At 50.3% G+C, this 4915-nt stretch overlaps 1 non-coding gene across 1 annotated transcript; it reads left to right on the forward strand.

Moving 5' to 3' along the window:
• Positions 1 to 4519: 4519 nt before the first annotated feature.
• Positions 4520 to 4591, forward strand: trnae-uuc (transfer RNA glutamic acid (anticodon UUC)). The gene has a single exon. It is a non-coding gene; the product is annotated as a tRNA-Glu (tRNA).
• Positions 4592 to 4915: the final 324 nt, after the last annotated feature.

Consider the following 4915-nt stretch of genomic DNA (forward strand, 5'->3'; position numbering starts at 1 on the left):
GGCTTTAATTAAATGGCCTTTTCCTGTCCCAGCACCACCGGAAATAAATACATGTAATGGAAAAGGATGTTTCCCTGCTACCCTGTCCAAGCACCATTGTCGAATGCGATAGAAAATAGAGAGCTGCAATTGAGAGATTGAATTAAAGCCAAACCATCACTTCTACTCATGATGTTAGGTGTCTTTTGTAAATATGCAATTAGTTGGTTAGTAACAGCTAAATATGGAATATTTTCTTCATGTTCTTTCACTATCGGTGGTTGTCTTTTCGTTCTTGCTCACATTGTAGTTGCTCTAGCTGTTGCTGTGGGAAGAGCTCACACCAGGCTTTTTTTTGCTACGCCATTAGATGTAATCATGTTGTTGATATCTAAGTTGTTAGCATCAACTTTAAATTTGCTTCTATTAAAATGAACAACTGATTTCACAGAATGGCTGGAACCATCAGTAAGTGTGATATGACCGTTGTTATAAAACTGTTGAAATGATTCACGATTTGGTGGTTTTAGCTGCACATTTCGGCGATATGGCAAAAACAATTGCATTATACTTTGATAAAATGCTTTGGGGTTTTTAGTCTCAGAAAGGCGCATGTAATGGACTACTGCAGGTTTAGTGCGTGTTCTTTTCGTGACAAATCCATAGCCATTGTTTAATGTAATCATGTTTTTCGCATTTCTCATTCCTAGACAAAACACGATATTCAGAGGCAAATTTGGCTATACACATATCATTAAAAGCAACATCATTGGGCCTATTCTTGTATCGATCATCAATACTTGTCATCCACATGTCGTCCATGGTCAGATTGCGTGATGCTGCCTTTTGTTTCAGCACACTTAAAGGTAGACACATTTTTTCCCTCATTGTTTCCTGTTGGTACAAATACAACTTTCCTCGAGCATTCCTTCAGATCCATGTTCGTCAATCGGTAAACTGCCTCTTGTGCGCACACCTCTCTGTTATGTAAATAAACCGTGCCGAGCTTTTTCAGTGCATCCTTTGCAGAAACATTACTGTCTTTGGCTGCTTCTTTTTTTGCATTCCCTAACAAAAGTCCAATTCCCGTTTCTGCCTTAGTAATATAAGAAATAATGGAGACCATACACGCATATGCGTCAACCACATCCTGTAGGTCCGTGTTTGCATTCCAGCATTTTGGCAGTGACTTGTTATACTGATTCACCCAAACCTTGTTAACTTCCATTTTCAAAACGTGTATTTTGACTAAAACATACGTATGGAGCCTCAAACGATTCATACTGAGGGTATCACACAGCTGTTCCACGCTGGCATACCTGAATTTTTGTTTTGGCATGATCTTACGGAATGCTTGAAAGAAGGTGAATAATTTAAAAACAATAAGTTGAACATACACACCTATGTGTCCCATATGGTCTAGCGGTCAGGGTTCCTGGTTTTCACCCAGGTGGCCCAGGTTTGACTCCAAGTAAGGGAATGTTCCTTGAGTCTATTATTTAGACTTTGTCACCTGGAAAAGTAACATTATCTGAATTCCAATATTATGCCACGGATCTTCACCCAGGGAAACATGTCCGACTCCCAGAATGAGAGCAATTTTTAAACCTGCATTCCACCAATTTGGCTTTAACATTCATGCAGAAAAGGCCGACCCAGGCCAGGACAAGCCAAGGCAGGCTGAGCAAAGCCAAGGAAGGCAGAGCCAAGCCAAGGCAGGCAGAGTCAGGCCAAACCAAGCCAAGCCAACCCAAGCCAAGGCAGTTCAAGCCAAGCCAGGCCAAGCCAAGCCAGGCCAGCCCAAGGCAGGGCAAGCCAGACAAGAAAAGGCAGGTCTAGATAAGCAAAGGCAGGCCAAGCCAGAGTAAGACAAGCCAATCCAAGCAAAGCCAGGCCAAGGCAGGCCAATCCAAGCCAAAGCAAAGCCAGGCCAAAGCAGGCCAAGTCGAGCCTGCATTCCACCAATTTGGCTTTAACATTCATGCAGAAAAGACCGACCCAGGCCAGGCCAGGTCAAGCCATGGCAGGCCAAGCTAAACCAAGCCAGGCCAAGGCAGGACAAGCCAGGCAAGAAAAGGCAGGTAAAGATAAGCAAAGGCAGGCCAAGCCAAAGCAAGACAAGCCAATCCAAGCAAAGCCAAGCCAGGCCAAGGAAGGCCAATCCAAGCCAGACCAAGCCAGGCCAAGCCAAGGCAGGCCAAGCCAGGCCAAGGCAGGCCACCCAAGCCAGGCAGAGACAAGCCAAGGCAGGCCAAGCCAAGCCAAGCCAGGCCAGCCCAAGCCAGGACAAGCCAAGCCAAGACAAGCAAAGGAAGGCCAAGGCAGGCTGAGCCAAGCCAAGGCAAGCAGAGCCAGGCCAAGCCAATCCAAGCCAAGCCAGGCCAGGCCAATCCAGACCAAGGCAGGCCAAGCCAGGACAAGCCAGGCCAAGGCAGTACAAGTCAAGCATTCAAAGCCAGGCCAAGTCAAGCCAAGCCAACTCAGGACAAGGCAGGCCAAGCCAAGCCAGGCCAAGTCAGACCAGAACAAGGCAGGCCAAGCCAAGCCCGGCAGAGCAAAACCAAGCAAGGCAGAGCCAAGGCAGGACAAGACAACCAAAGACAGGCCAAGGCTGGCCAAGTCAGAGCAAGACAAGCGAAGCCAGGCCAAGGCAGGCCAAGGCAGGCAAAGCCAAGGAAGGCCAAGCAGAGCCAGGCCAAGCAGAGCCAGGCCAAAGCTGGCCAAGCAAAGCCAGGCCAAGCCAAGGAAAGCCAAGCCAGGCCAAGGCAGGCCGCCCAAGCCAGACCAAGGCAGGCCGAGCCAAGCCAGGCAGAGCCAATCCAAGGCAGGCCAAGCCAAGGCTGCCCAAGCCAGGGCAGGCCAAGCCAACCCAGGCCAAGCCAAGGCAGGTCAATCCAAGCCAGGCCAAGCCAAGCCAAAAACCATTATGGAAAGAATAAGTGGTAGAGACACCAACACGTGTCCCGTATGATCTGGCAGTCAGGATTAGTTGTTTTCCCTGGTTTCCTACTCCCGGTATGGGAATGTAACCTGATTTCTTTTGTTTTGGCCTGATCATCTTACGAAATGCTTGAAAGAAGGTGAATAATTTAAAAACAATAAATTGAATTTACACCACTATGTGTCCCATATGGTCAAGCGGTCAGGATTCCTGGTTTTCACCCAGGTATGGTAATGTTATTTAGACTTTGTCACCTGGAAAAGTAACATGACCTGAGTTCCAATATTATGCCATGGATCTTCACCCAGGGAAACAGGTCCGACTCCCAGAAAGAGAGCAATTTTGAACCCTACATTCCACCAATTTGGTTTTAAAATGTAAGCAGAAAAGGCCGAGTCAGGCCAGGCCAGGCCAAGCCTAGGCAGGCCGAGCCAGCCCAAGCCAGGCCAAGCCAGGCCAGCCCAAGGCAGGACAAGCCAGACAAGAAAAGGCAGGTCAAGCCAAGCCAAGCCAAGCCAAGCCAGACCAGAACAAGGCAGGCAGAGCAAAGCCAAGCCAAGGCAGGTCAAGCCAATCCGAGCCAGGCCAAGCCAGGCCGAGCCAGGCCAAGCTAGGCCAGGCCAAGCCAAGGCAGGCAGAGCCAAGGAAGGCCAAGCCAGGCCAGGCCAAGGCAGGCCAAGCTAATCCGAGCCAGGCCAAGGCTGGTCAAGCAGAGCCAGGCCAAGCCAGGCAAAGGCAGGCTAAACCACAGCAAGACAAGCCAATCCAAGCCAGGTCAAGGCAGGCCAAGCAGAGCCAGGCCAAGCCAACATAGGCTGAGCCAAGCCAAGCCAAGGCAGAGCCAGGCCAGGCCAAGCCAAACCAAGCCAAGGCAGGCCAAGCCAAGGCAGACGAATCCAAGGCAGGCCAAGCCAGCCAAGTCAGGCCGAGGCAGGCCACACCAGGCCAAGCCAGGCCAGGCCAAGCCAAGCCAAGGCAGGCAGATCCAAGCCAAGGCATGCCAAGCCAATCCAAGGCAGGCCAAGCCAGGCCAGGGCAGGCCAAGCAAGCCAGACCAGGCCAAGCCTAGGCAGGCCAAGCCAGGCCAAACCAAACCAAGCCAGGCCAGGCCAAGGCAGTCCAAGCCAATCCGAGCCGGGCCAAGGCTGGCCAAGGAGAGCCAGGCCAAGCCAGACCAAGCAGAGCCAGGCCAAGGCAGGCCAAGTAGAGCCAAGCCAACCCAGACTGATCCAGGCCAAGCCAGGCCAGGCAGAGCCAAGCCAGGCAAGGCCAAGCCAGGTCGAGGCAGGCCTAGCCAAGCCATGGCAGGCAGAGCCAGGCCAAACCAGGCCAGGCCAGGCCAAGCCAAGGCAGGCCAAGCCAGGCAAGGCCAAGGCAGGCCAAGCCAAGCCAAAAACAATTTCGGAAAGAATAAGTGGTAGAGATACCAGCACGTGTCACGTACGATCTGGCAGTCAGGATTAGTTGTTTTCACTGGTGTCCTACTCCCGGTATGGGAATGTAAACTGAATTATTTTGTTTTGGCCCGATCATCTTACAAAATGCTTGAAAGAAGGTGAATAATTTAAAAACAATAAATTTAACTTACACCACTATGTGTCCCATATGGTCTAGCGGTCAGGATTCCTGGTTTTCACCCAGGTGGCCCGGGTTTGACTCCTGGTATGGGAATGTTCCTTGAATGTCTTCTGAACTCTATTATTTACATTTCCCATAGTATGCCATTAATCTTCACCCAGGGAAAGAGGTCCTACTCCCAGAATGAGAGCAATTTTTAACCCTACATTCCACCAATTTGGCTTTAAAATTCATGCAGAAAAGCCGAGTCAGGCCAAGCCAGGCCAGGCCAAGCCAAGGCACGCAGAGGCAAGCCAAGGCAGGCAGAGCCAGTGTCAGGTTCAAACAAACTAGAAGATTTAATAAACAATAAACAAGGAAGTAAGACAAGAGATGGTTCTTTTACTCGCGAGGAGAACGGACAGAGGTGTTCGCAGT

This window comes from Phyllopteryx taeniolatus, unplaced genomic scaffold, assembly GCF_024500385.1.
Source record: "Phyllopteryx taeniolatus isolate TA_2022b unplaced genomic scaffold, UOR_Ptae_1.2 contig_91, whole genome shotgun sequence".
Classification (NCBI taxonomy): Eukaryota; Metazoa; Chordata; class Actinopteri; order Syngnathiformes; family Syngnathidae; genus Phyllopteryx; species Phyllopteryx taeniolatus.